Source organism: Pseudochaenichthys georgianus, unplaced genomic scaffold, assembly GCF_902827115.2.
Source record: "Pseudochaenichthys georgianus unplaced genomic scaffold, fPseGeo1.2 scaffold_863_arrow_ctg1, whole genome shotgun sequence".
Taxonomy (NCBI): Eukaryota; Metazoa; Chordata; class Actinopteri; order Perciformes; family Channichthyidae; genus Pseudochaenichthys; species Pseudochaenichthys georgianus.
Genome location: NW_027263404.1, coordinates 14,504 through 29,006, shown reverse-complemented (window position 1 = coordinate 29,006; position 14,503 = coordinate 14,504).

Genomic DNA, 14,503 nt, shown 5'->3' with positions numbered 1-14,503 from the left:
GCCACTGGAAAGAGTTACAGCGGGAGGATTCAAGAGCGGATGGACTAAGGAGAAGGCAGGACAGAGGAGAGGACAGGACGGAGGAGAGGACAGGACAGAGGAGAGGACAGGACCAGAGGAGTTGGCACGGGCCAGCAGAACCTGAGGGGGTCGTGGCTTGACGACCAGAGGGGGAGAGAAGGAACACGGGAGTGAGTGAGTTTACACATAAACACTCTTATTAGAAAATAATCCTAAAAACACACTGAGGGAAGAACATATTATTCAATCTTTTCATCATATAAACAAATTATTCTTATAGAGATTCTTATTCATGTGAGAATTTGGGGAAGATTTAATTTGTTACAATATAGAAAGCAGACAAATCTTTATTTGAATGGAAAATGTTAAAGGTCGAGCTACAGCCAAGCCAAAGAAGGTATTCCAATCTGAAGTATTGATGTCTCCATTGCAGCATGGATATTACCTCAGGAGAACTGTTAAGGTGGAAACAACATCTGTTTGTCGTCCAAGATGTAGAGTTTTAAAAAGACACTGGGCAAAGAGCGATTGCAAATTGTAATTTTGAAAAACTAGTATAATTGGGAGTACTACATACGGGGCCTTGGATCACTCATTTTAATGGTGCATATTTTCAACAACAAATATGGTTCAGGGAGAAGGGGTCGCTCAACCCACCCTGCAGATGTTTAAATCTTACTTGCCCCTTCAGAGGGAGCGCACGGCACCAGAGTATGAGTTTTAAAAGACAAGTGCCACCACCTCCTAATGCTCATCCATTTAATCAGTGATGACCTGACATTTAGAGACGTTATTTAAAAGGAGAAACATATCTGCCATGAGTGAACATTCCTGAATTGAACTACAAACCATTAAAGAAACCACTTCTGTTTTTAAAGTCCTTGTGAAAGGAGGGAGTGATTATCACATGCTCGGGCACCCAAGGTTCCACACACTGTTAAAGGGGTTAGCATGGTTCTTCAAGGAGCCCAGAATTGAAGATAAATTAGTATAATGCGTTGGTGATATTCCACTGGTTTTCACACCATTTCAGGGATTTTATCACATCATTAGAACAGACCACCCAAAGCTACTGAAGTGGGAACTTTCAAGTGATGAAACTAAAACCTTGTACTCAGTCTTGCCACAGGATTGGACTGGGACCTGTGCACTAGCACAGCCAGTGATGTTTTTTATGCAGTTAATCAACATGGCGAAACCCCCAAAGCCAGTAGGGCTAAGAGACCAGTCCCAGGGGGAGTTTAGGCTCCACAGTGCACAAGGATAGCATAGGGGGCCCAGGGGAGGCCTAGATGTTGCATTTCCATGTCCTAACGTACCGATTGATCACAACGGCCTCTTCTAGAGAACATATTACTGTCATACCTTAAATGGTATGAAAGGAGGGAGGGTACATTTCTCATGAGGAGACGGTTACAAATGCTAGCAGAACAAGACGACCCATATACAGATATTGATGAAAATGATGAGATTGTTCTATGAATGTCCAGCTGATGTGATACTTTAAATTATGAAATCATGTGAAGAAGTGAGCAAACTAAAATGCTAAAATGGAGTGAATCCATTTATTCCAAGATAGTTTATTTATTCTTTATTATGTTTTCACTATTCTAATATGGTAGATCTCATGTTTTATAAATCATTGCTATTTTAAAATGGTTTGTTTCTTTTCACTTTGTAAAAACAAGTGCCTTAACACTGAGCGTGGTGTGGGAAAGGTTTCTGTGAAAGGAGGGAGGAAGAAATGTTCTGATGCCGAGCCATTGCTGCCATTTTGAAGAATGATATTGAATGTTAACACGAGAAGTTATGCACAAGGGAACACTTTTATGTTTAAGCACAGTCAAAGTATTTTTTGTATTTTTGTAAAGTTGAGGCTATTGAACCATTCCATTTTGATTGTATGTTTTTGATATGAGTTATGTACTATGCAGAGTTCAGATGAAGAACTCATTGATTTCAGTATTATACACACCTTTTAGGTGTGTAAGGAGGGACTGTTAGAAATTAAAATCAATGTTTTATGGCATAATGTACCTTAAACATACCGTCAGTTTAAATGCTATTTTATTCTGGAAAAACCCGGAAGTTCTCAATACCAAGCTTTTATTCTGAAAATCCGTCATGACGACATCCGGGACTACCGCCCATTAGTATCATTAAAGTGGCTATTGACGCCGTTAACATGTGTTACATATAAAGTTATGAAAGAGATAAGGAGGAGAAAAGGCATGTGGAAGTAAGCAATGAATATAAAATGTCGAAATCCTCTGTTTAACGCGATATCGGACACGAACGAGGGGGGAGTCCCCTACGTCACTACAGCTCCCAGAGAGGAGGAGCGAACAGCCAGCAAGCGGGAAAGACGAATGCTTGGAGGCTTTCTTCTGCACGGCCATCACAGGGAGAGGAAGGCTGCAGCCTTTCTCTTCTGACTGAACAATATCCTGCTTGTAACATTACCGCGCTTTTTATTAATTAAAGTACCAATTTTGAACCTTCTCAGAGACTCCATTTAGTCTCCTTTTTAAGCTTCTCTCCTGGACGCGGGAATAACTAACACAGCATAACAATATTCAGTTGCCAGTTACTTTTGGCATTAGGGCAGGGATATCTTTCAAGGTTTGACATAATGAATTGTGCTACTTTTAAAGCAAGCGACGATGTTTTCAAATCTGTAATCAAAAAGCTCCTCAAAAACACTATAGAAGCAGTTCCTGCCGTTGCTACGTTAGTTCAAACAGTAACAACGGACTACTTTTCTTAGCGGATGCATGTCAATTTAAATCAATACATAAAACTATTTTTTAAATCAATAAAATCTTTTTCTAAATCCATAAAAGCATTTCAATTATTATTGGGAGTCATGTCGTTACTTTGTTGAGAATGTGGCCATGTGTAATAAGCGGGATAATGTCCACATTGCATAATGTGCCTTCATGCCGATCTAGATCCCTCCGCAAAAACAAAACAAAAAACGGCTCGTTCGCGGGCGAGAGCCGGCTCCCGGCGTTCACTATAGGATCAGCCCCTATACGATCCGCCTCCTTGCTGCGGTCTGCAGCAAGGAGGCGGATCGTATCTGATCCTATACGATCCGCCTCCTTGCTGCGGTCTGCAGACAGACTCTATTGGAATTAAGTGGCAGGCAGGCCAAGGGAGGAGGGATCAAAACCTGTTGTCTATTTTAACGATCTGGATTTTTTATTTTTATGAGTGACTCGCGATCTCCCAGCATTGCGGTCGACGTACCGGGCACCTCTGGTCTACAGCTAAAGTCTAACGGCTATCAGCTAAAGGTATTATTCCAGTTCGGCTCTCGGTGAGTAACAGTTATTTGTAATGCTCAGCTGACTTTATGCTAGTTATTTATTACACCAGTTGTCTTTAAGACGGTTTGAGTTGTTGTGTTGGTGCTCTTTACCATAGGTATGGTTTTAAATATATGCTAACTAGCTTATTAGCATCGCCATTCACCGTGACGTAGCATGTTTCCATTGAAATTAATGGGGTTCTTCAGTTAGCTGCTAACGCTAAGCTAAGCGACGGTTTAGCTCATTAGATAAATAGATATACTTTATTTAAATAATGATTTATCTTAAACTGGGAAATGATTGTGTCCCAGCAGAAGTGTTTTCAGGCATTACACGAGTTAAACATATTTAAAAGATGCATAAGATAATAAAAATGAAGCATTAGCAGCAAGTATACACACAGGACACATATCACTAGAGTATCTAAAGCAGGGGTGCCCACACTTTGTGGGCCGGTTGGCTACTTTTGAAATGACCAGCTCACCGAGGTCTACCAACCAAAAATAAAATCCCAAATTGCAAGGAGCTGAATAACACGTGTCATGTATACATGGGATAACTACAACAACGCTATTTGGGTTCTTGAACAGAAACAAATACATGAATACATAAAACTAAAATGGCATGTTAACCTCTCTCTATTTCTCTCTCTCTCTGTGAAGAAACACATAACAAGCAGGCTAAGAAACCACTCCATGTCCTGAAATCTGAAACATAAAACACAAATATAAGTACAAGGAATACAATAAACGAGTAGAACACTCAACTTAGACACCAGACTCAAATGGGTCCTATGAACAGTCTCTCAAAGTTATAATGAAATATACATAGGTCCAATATAGGCATGTTATCTATCTCTCTCTCTCTCGCTCTCGCTCTCTCAAAGAGACGGCTCTTTTAAGTGAACGACGGGAGCCGGCTCTCGCCCGCAAACGAGCCGTTTTTTTTTGCGGAGGGATCTAGATCGGCATGAAGGCACATTATGCAATGTGCACATTATCCGGCTTATTACACATGGCCACATTCTCAACAAAGTAACGACATGACTCCCAATATTAATTGAAATGTTTTTATGGATTTAGAAAATGATTTTATTGATTTAAAAAATAGTTTTATGTATTGATTTAAATTGACATGCATCCGCTAAGAAAAGTAGTCCGTTGTTACTGTTTGAACTAACGTAACAAAGGCAGGAACTGCTTCTATAGTGTTTTTGAGGAGCTTTTTGATTACAGATTTGAAAACATCGTTGCTTGCACAATGTGCACAAAGTAGCACAATTGCTGCAGCCTAGCAGCTGATCTCAGAGCACGCTCCCATCTCCTGCAGGGGGGCGTGGTCAGCTGCAGCTCACAGAATCAGCCCCCTGTGCTGGAAAGAGCAAATGGAGCAAAATGATTTAATTATAAAAGGTATAATATGTGGTAAACTGAAGAGCCCTTTGGGAGCCGAAAGAGCCGGCTCTTCTTGGTGAGCCGAGCCAAATGATCCGGCTCACCAAGAAGAGCCGGAATTCCCATCACTACCCGGCACTTGACTGATGTTATATCGCTTTGCATTCTGGGTTAACAGACTGCAAAGCGATAGGTCGCTTTTTCTGTCAATCAAGTAAACTCCTGAATTAAGTGGCAGGGAGGAGGGATCACAACCTGTTTTGTCTATTTTAATGGAGCTTGATTTTTATTATTTTAATGAATGACTCGCGGTCTACCAGCATTGCCGGTCGACGTACTGGGCACCTCTGATCTAAAGAATACACAATATACAGAAAATACTGTATACATGGAGTACATTAAACAGTCTCACTAGCTAATGTTTGCTTTCTGTGTTAACTTAGTGATAGTTTCACACGGATAGCGTTATAACCGTGGTTCAAACATCCATTAATGTCACTTTGTCCATTAATGTCAAATATTTTGGTCACGTGGGCGCTCACGTTGGCGCCCATGTTGCTTACGTGCGTGGACGTGAGGAGTTGTTTTTTAGACTCGTGAGTAACCAAGGTGACGCAGTATTTGGATGAGAATGGTGTGCAGGTGGAGTCTCCGGACCTCGGTCCGCCCAAGAGCTACTCTCCAATCCTTTGGAAAGGAGAAGTTTGGGAGATAAATTGATACTTAAAGACCTTGGACCGGACCAACCCGATTTGTATATATCACAGCAGGCTCGTGAAAAAGACAACGTATCAACAAGGCTTCTCACATGGCTAGCTGGATGCTAACAGGTAAATGCTATCTTTTGCTTCACATGCTTGCTCTTCAAACAGCCGGGGACAGATACGATCTGTTCAGAAACTAGACAGAAGTGAAACAAGTACAAACCACAGACTGTCTGTGTCATGGAGAATACAGTCGCTGGTTTATTTATGTCTGTATAGGCTGTTGTTGTGAGTGTGGACGATCGGAGCATATATAGCGTTAGCTTAGCCAAGCTCCATTCAGGGAACAAGCATTCTAAAGGTGTTTCTCTGCCGTCTGTCTGCAGACTCAAAGCATTAATTCACGGTTTTTACTAACCGGTATCAGTATGTTGTTACGTCGGCATCATTTAGAAACGTGTATTACAATTTAATCACGGTAAAATATGTTCATGTTGTTGTAGCTCCCGAGCCAGCGCGTCTTGTTTGAATGATGCGAGTAAACACAGCTGGCAGCTGCGGTGAAACTCGAGCGACTAGAGCGATGCGATGGGAGCGTTTAGAGCGAAGCGAATATTCGCATCGCGTCCGGTCTGAACGCAGCATTAAAGCGAGCTCCGCGCTGCACTGGAAACGCGCCATTGCATCACCAGAAGTCCTGATTTAAGGGTCATTTCTCCCAAGAAACATTTTTTACTCACTCCATCAGCAGCCCCACCACACATATGTTCCACCAGCCGCCACTGCTTAATAACTATCCGACCTTGCTATCATGTTCTCCTGCTTAGCATCACGTTGACCAAATGGATCAGTGTGGAGCATGTCCCAGCAGCACAGACGAGAGAGGCACTGCACGTGGTGCGATACACCTCATACACAGTCTATGGATACAACACTGAGCATCTAGACATAGGACACATCTTTGAATTCCTCCTCTTCCCTCCTGACATGGGGTTCGTGTAGTTCTCCAGGTCCACGTGCTGCTGATGGTTGTGGGAGAGGAGCTGTAGATGTTGCACTCACATCTGTAGCATGAGTAGCAGTAGTGACTGAGCATGCTACTGAGCATGCTACTGAGCATGCTACAGCAGTGAGCAGGAGAGGTGGGGAGAGGCGGCGCTATGGCTTCATCGTTATCAGGGCCTGAGCTTGTAGGGCAGGGGTCTTCAACTAAAACTCAACGAGGTCCAGTTAGAGAAAGGGTCCCCATGCGAAGGTCCGGGACTTCAACATGTCTGAGTTGCTTCATGAAGTAGTGTGATATTGAAGTAGCTGCAGCTTTATCAACGTCTGCATGTGATCAGCAGCTGACTGCCAATCACTTACAGAAAGTACAATTCAAAAACAACTATTTATTGTCTATTAACATTAAATACTGTGGATGTGTGTAATGTTCCTCTCGGGCTGCATTTACAAATAAAATAGAGGAAATAAATAAAATAGCTTTTGAAATATGTGCATCTTAAAAGTGCTTACTTTTAGATAAATAAAATAAAGTGTAGCAGCAGCTTGAGTTTCCCTTTCTCTCTGTTAACCGTTTCACATCATGACTCAACAGTTTCAGCCGACTATAGAACAATATCAGTCTTTACATCATAACGACTGAACAGTTAAAGTGTCTCTTTCTGTCCCTCTTGTATGGCAGCCCCTCTCTCACTTAGTTCTGTTCAGAGAGAGAGTTGAGCTGGAGCTTATTGTCCTGCCAGGAGTTGGTATATCTGGGCCGACATGGAGTCAGGGCCGTTCTCTCACACATGCAGGTGCTCATTGGTTACAGGATGAAACACAGGTGAAAAGAGAGAGAACTGTTCAGAGCAACAAAAAAACAGCGTAATAAACGATCTGACAAAGGCCTGCGCTATAATGCTTCAATTAACTGCTATTCTTTATGATATACTCAGATCAATACGAGACAGAGATGTTACAAATCAAGGGTTTTTATTATTATTTACAGCAGGGGGGTGGGGACCTTTTTCCTTTCCATCTTTACAACATGCTCCCCCGGGAAGATGTGTTTTTAAATATTAAAGTAAAAGCATCAATCTGGTGCACTTTGAGAGCAGCATGAGAGATCTATGGACACATCTCTCAACACCACATGAAACAGAACTGGAAGCAGATTTTTCTTTTTGGATATTTTACAAATCACTCTTTTAAACTCTATTCTTGTTATTGTTAACAACTTTTGTGTTGCTGTCATATAGTATGTTATACCTGTTTTTCATTTAGTCTCATTAATAACTATATTGATCACATCAAGGTGTGCCTTAACCTAGGGGTGGGCCATATTGAAAAATATGTTATCACGATATTTTCAAGCAGTATCACGATAGACGATATATATCACGATATTTTTTCATGTCGGTTCTTATGGTTATCTTTCAAGTTACTTAACAGAACAAGCGCCGACAGGTGACAGAAACCAAAAGGAGCAACAGACCCACACAGCATTTCAAGCTGGTTTTATTTCAGAAATGAAAGCCTGAATGAACAAGTGAGCAGTGAACATCAATAAACATGAAGGAGGGTAAAACATCAATGAGGAAAAGTCAGTGCCAAACAATTAAAATGTAAACTTTAGACTTGAAGTGTAATAAAAGACTTCAGCATAACTGAAGGGAAAAACATAAAACGCCACCGTCAGTTATGTCTTTCCACCGTTTGCTAGTCTTTCCATCAGGAGCCCTTTATGAAATGCCTGCCCTATGGCAGTTTGCTTTGGTGCCGTCGCTGCGGTAGATTGTGCATTCACACGCGGGGGACCTTGCACTCAGTCTCTGCATGCTCTTTCTGGTGCTTGCGTTTGAGGTGGTCTCGTAAGCCCGACGTGTTGCCATCTGTCGCTTTGAAATTTCCTATTTGCACATTTTGCAAATTACATTTGTTTGCTCCGTGTCTGTTGTGTTATATCCCAAACTATTTCCATACCACAGACGTAGAGTTCTTTTTGGGGACTAAATCTAATTCTTCTACATCAGAATCTGACTCTCCGTCCATTATTGCTGTGTGTGCAGACTGCCAACAGTGTATTTTCCCTCGCTGCAAAGAAAGGGGGCGGGGACTTTGGGAGCGTGTCAAACAACTCGGACTGAACGAAAGCAGAGGGGCGCTGACATTGTGAAATCGATCGGGCTTGATATATGGTGAAATTAAAATCAGTAGGTGAGGCTGGGGGAGGCTCTCCGTCCGCTGTGATAGCCCCCTGCGCCTCGCACGGAGAGCCTCGTCCCCTCCCGCTATTTTTTTTATCACGATAGGACGATATCTCTGAAAAAGCATATCGTGGAGACCTAATATCGTCACGACGATATATATCGTCATATCGCCCACCCCTACCTTAACCTCACTGAGCTGAGGTTATCTGAGCCTCTCAGGGGAGAGCTCTCTTCCACCTGGTTGGAGAAAAGCTCTTTAAATCCGTTAGCATAGCTAGCTAACCAGATGCTAACAACAACAGATCGCCACTGTGCTTACAACTAAAGACACAGCCACGCAAACACTGCGGTGTGTACGGCTCCGTATGGGTACGGCAATATCTGAAGGGCTGGAGCGGCGTTCCGGTGCTCTCCGTCAGCACTCCTTTCAGACGAGACATATACCACGTGAAGACACGTTACGCTCGTGTTGTGTTCAAGGAACCTGTCCTTGGCCAGGACAAACAGGCACTCGCTTGTTTCATTATTTTTGCGGTCTAGATTTCTTCTTCTTGTGAGAAGTTGTCCGACATCATCTGAGCCGGCTGAAGTGACTGGATGGCCTGCCTGCCTGTCAGCCTTCCATCGGGGCACACACTGACCTCGTGCCCTCATTGGTCTGTGCGCGTTCGTGTGTGTTGGGGGAGGGGCTCTGTGGGGGAGGGGCAGATTGTTCGCTGCGTACTTTCAAACCCTCGAGCTGTTTCTCCGTCATTACAGTCGTCTAGGTTTAAATCTGTCAGCTGACCCTCGGCCTCGCTCGGTATTCAGAGGGTGTTTGAAGTGAAGCTGCAGGAGGGTCAGGGGTCCTCAGAGAGACCTGGATCCACTGAGACCCTCAGAGACCTGGGGTCAGGGGTCCTCAGAGACACCTGGATCCACTGAGACCCTCAGAGACCTGGGGTCAGGGGTCCTCAGAGACACCTGGATCCACTGAGACCCTCAGAGACCTGGGGTCAGGGGTCCTCAGAGACACCTGGATCCACTGAGACCCTCAGAGACCTCCTTCACTGAGCGTCCTCCCCTGGGTTAGAGAGCAGGACTACAGAGGAGATGGATGCAGTCTCTGAATAAAGGAGAGACAGAGAGAGATGGTGGGGGAGAGAGAGACGGAGACGGTGGGAGAGACAGACAGAGAGAGACGGAGGGAGAGACAGAGAGAGACGGTGGGAGAGACAGAGAAAGACGGTGGGAGAGACAGAGAGAGACGGTGGGAGAGACGGAGAGAGACGGAGACGGTGGGAGAGACAGAGAGAGACGGTGGGAGAGACAGAGAGAGACGGTGGGAGAGAGAGAGAGAGAGAGACGGTGGGAGAGACAGAGAGAGAGACGGTGGGAGAGACAGAGAGACGGTGGGAGAGACAGAGAGAGACGGTGGGAGAGAGAGAGAGATGGTGGGGAGAGACAGAGAGAGACGGTGGGAGAGACGGAGAGAGACGGAGACGGTGGGAGAGACAGAGAGACGGTGGGAGAGACAGAGAGAGACGGTGGGAGAGAGAGAGAGAGAGAGACGGTGGGAGAGACAGAGAGAGAGACGGTGGGAGAGACAGAGAGACGGTGGGAGAGACAGAGAGAGACGGTGGGAGAGACAGAGAGAGACGGTGGGAGAGACAGAGAGAAACGGTGGGAGAGAGAGAGACGGTGGGAGAGACAGAGAGAGACGGAGACGGTGGGAGAGACAGAGAGAGACGGTGGGAGAGACGGTGGGAGAGACAGAGAGAGACGGTGGGAGAGAGAGAGAGACGGTGGGAGAGACAGAGAGAGACGGTGGGAGAGAGAGAGAGACGGTGGGAGAGACAGAGAGAGACGGTGGGAGAGACAGAGAGAGACGGTGGGAGAGAGAGAGAGACGGTGGGAGAGACAGAGAGAGACGGAGACGGTGGGAGAGACAGAGAGAGACGGTGGGAGAGAGAGAGACGGTGGGAGAGACAGAGAGAGATGGAGACGGTGGGAGAGACAGAGAGAGACGGTGGGAGAGAGAGAGAGACGGTGGGAGAGACGGTGGGAGAGACAGAGAAAGACGGTGGGAGAGAGAGAGAGACGGTGGGAGAGACAGAGAGACGGAGACGGTGGGAGAGACAGAGAGAGACGGTGGGAGAGACAGAGAGAGACAGTGGGGTGACAGACAGGGGCGGTGGGAGAGAGAGACGGTGGGAGAGACAGAGAGAGAGACGGTGGGAGAGAGAGAGAGAGACGGTGGGAGAGAGAGAGAGAGACAGTGGGAGAGAGAGAGAGACGGTGGGAGAGAGAGAGAGACGGTGGGAGAGAGAGAGAGACGGTGGGAGAGACAGAGAGAGACGGTGGGAGAGAGAGAGAGAGAGAGACAGTGGGGTGACAGAGAGAGACGGAGACGGTGGGAGAGACAGAGAGAGACGGTGGGAGAGACAGAGAGAGACGGTGGGAGAGAGAGAGAGACGGTGGGAGAGACAGAGAGAGACGGTGGGAGAGACAGAGAGAGACAGTGGGGTGACAGAGAGAGACGGAGACGGTGGGAGAGAGAGAGAGAGACGGTGACAGAGAGAGACGGAGACGGTGGGAGAGACGGAGAGAGACGGTGGGGGAGACGGAGAGAGACGGTGGGAGAGACGGAGAGAGACGGGTGGGAGAGACGGAGAGAGACGGTGGGAGAGACGGAGAGAGACGGTGGGAGAGTCGGAGAGAGACGGTGGGAGAGACAGAGAGAGACGGTGGGAGAGTCAGAGAGAGACGGTGGGAGAGTCAGAGAGAGACGGTGGGAGAGACAGAGAGAGACGGTGGGAGAGTCAGAGAGAGACGGTGGGAGAGACAGAGAAAGACGGTGGGAGAGTCGGAGAGAGACGGTGGGAGAGACAGAGAGAGACGGTGGGAGAGTCAGAGAGAGACGGTGGGAGAGACAGAGAGAGACGGTGGGAGAGTCAGAGAGAGACGGTGGGAGAGAGAGAGAGAGACGGTGGGAGAGTCAGAGAGAGACGGTGGGAGAGACAGAGAGAGCCGGTGGGAGAGAGAGAGAGAGAGACGGTGGGAGAGACAGAGAGAGACGGTGGGAGAGACAGAGAGAGACGGTGGGAGAGAGAGAGAGAGAGACGGTGGGAGAGACAGAGAGAGACGGTGGGAGAGAGAGAGCCCACGACCTTTTTGAGAATGTAAAAAAAACGTAATCTTTCAAAAAAACTGCTCGCTAGCGCCCCCTATTGTGTGGTAGTCACATATAGTTCCTCAGAACTTCACGAATTTTGGCACAGACTTTCCTCATGGAATTTGCGGACATATTTGTAAATAGATTCCATTAGCCCCGCCCCCCAGGAAGTCGGCCATTTTGAAAAATGTGCGTTTTTCATGCATTTTAAGCACATTCTTGCGAACTCCTCCTAGGGGAATGATCGGAAAAAATCCAATCCAGGACACGTTCAGCCCCTATCCCATGTGATGCTGAACTAAGAAGAAAACAGTTGCTAGCTCAAACGCTCGTTAGCTAACGGAGAATGTACCATTTTGGACGATTTACACGTCACAAATTCATCCAAACTACTACATTTCCATTTTTCAAACCTTGACAAATGCGGCTTTCACACCAGCGCTTTCCCCTCTCTAGCTCCGAGCGGGAGCTTTTCTGGTTCACCTCCGGTTCCCCTCTCAGCTCCCGCTCTGTGCACACCGCCCACTGGCGCCGCAGAGCTGCCCCTGCTGCGTCATGACGTCACCGTTTACATCGCTGATTTGCCCCCCAACGGCAGCTATTACGGCAGCTCACAACAACAACAACAACAACAACAGCGTCGGGTCGATGATCGTGTTGCTTTTAATCACCAGAAGCCAGAATAAATTGAATAGCGACTTCTCCAACCTTATACTTTGCTCCAGAGTGCCGTGGTTCATTGTTTATTAATGTGTTTCTGCAGCATGTACCGACCGCTGCAGTGCTGCAGCGGTCTCCCGTTAGCTCCCGGTTAGCTCACACTGCAGCGGCCGCTCTTCCACGGGAGTTTATTCTCCCGTTAGCTCCCGGTTAGCTCACACTGCAGCGGCCGCTCTTCCACGGAGTTTATTCTCCCGTTAGCTCCCGGTTAGCTCACACTGCAGCGGCCGCTCTTCCACGGGAGTTTATTCTCCCGTTAGCTCCCGGTTAGCTCACACTGCAGCGGCCGCTCTTCCACGGAGTTTATTCTCCCGTTAGCTCCTGGTTAGCTCACACTGCAGCGGCCGCTCTAAAGTATTCACTGTCCGACTCACACAAGCAGCTGATGCATATCCCCAGTTCCCCTTAGCCTAAGTGAATGTGTGTCAGTCTGAATTGACACTGTTTGGTATCACAGCGCTGTTATGAAAGTTTCTCTGGTATAAAACGGGTGATGTTGGCATAGCAACCGAAGCTAAACTGACTACTTGCATCCGATAGCTGCAGTAATACAAAACAACACGTCTGCCTCTCTCCACAATGATCGATAACAGTGAACGGATGGTCAAAGTAAGGCACAGATAAACAGAACCACACGAAGCCTGGTTAGTGCTGCCTGACTTTATAAAGTGTGTTTATAGGCACTACTGCTTGTAGGCAGGCTGACAGTCGACCCATGGGAGGTGGGTTTAGCCGGAGCTGAAAAGGCGCTGGTGTGAAAGGGGCAAAAGTGGCACCGTAACTCCGAATGACCTGACATGTTGCCCACTTATTCGGGTGGACCTACTCTACATATTATGTCCTTGAACCCCAATGCTCCACCTACTTCATAACTGGTTAGGGTTAGGGTTACCCCTAACACACACACACACACACACACACACACATACACACACACCGGCTCTGCTGGCGGCAAATTCAATTACAACAGACCCCTACTCACCGTACAACACACACACAGCTCCTAAAGCACATCATGTATATCAGGCTGCAGCCCTTGTATATTTTATTATGTGAAGCACGCTATGGTTTCATGAAAGAGATCTACTGTTGACTTGTAGATATCTACTAAAGCATACAAATAAAGTGTGTAATGTAGCCTGTTACATATATGATTTCTGTTCTCACTAAACATCGCCTCACAATGAAAGCAGTTGTATTAAAAATAAATAGTCTAACATCCAGGGGACGTGTGATTAGTGAGTAAACAAACGGCAAAGGGCACAAAGTCTGATTTACATTTGATCATCTCAAATAACTTCTAATCACAACGGGAACAGTCTGCAGAGCTGTGCCTCGTTGACAGAAGTCCAGCCATGCGTCACGCCTCCTTTAAACATCACTGTTGGCTGAAGTCGTCTACGGAGAATACTTCAGTGTACCCTCGGTTATAGCTCCTCTAGAGAGACTCCTCTCTCCTCTAAATCAGTGTACCCTCTGTTATAGCTCCTCCAGACAGACTCCTCTCTCCTCTAAATCAGTGTACCCTCGGTTATAGCTCCTCCAGAGAGACTCCTCTCTCCTCTAAATCAGTGTACCCTCGGTTATAGCTCCTCCAGAGAGACTCCTCTCTCCTCTAAATCAGAGTACCCTCGGTTATAGCTCCTCTAGCGAGACTCCTCTCTCCTCTAAATCAGTGTACCCTCGGTTATAGCTCCTCCAGAGAGACTCCTCTCTCCTCTAAATCAGTGTACCCTCGGTTATAGCTCCTCCAGAGAGACTCCTCTCTCCTCTAAATCAGAGTACCCTCGGTTATAGCTCCTCTAGCGAGACTCCTCTCTCCTCTAAATCAGTGTACCCTCGGTTATAGCTCCTCCAGAGAGACTCCTCTCTCCTCTCTCCTCTAAATCAGTGTACCCTCGGTTATAGCTCCTCCAGAGAGACTCCTCTCTCCTCTCCTCTAAATCAGTGTACCCTCGGTTATAGCTCCTCTAGAGAGACTCCTCTCTCCTCTAAATCAGTG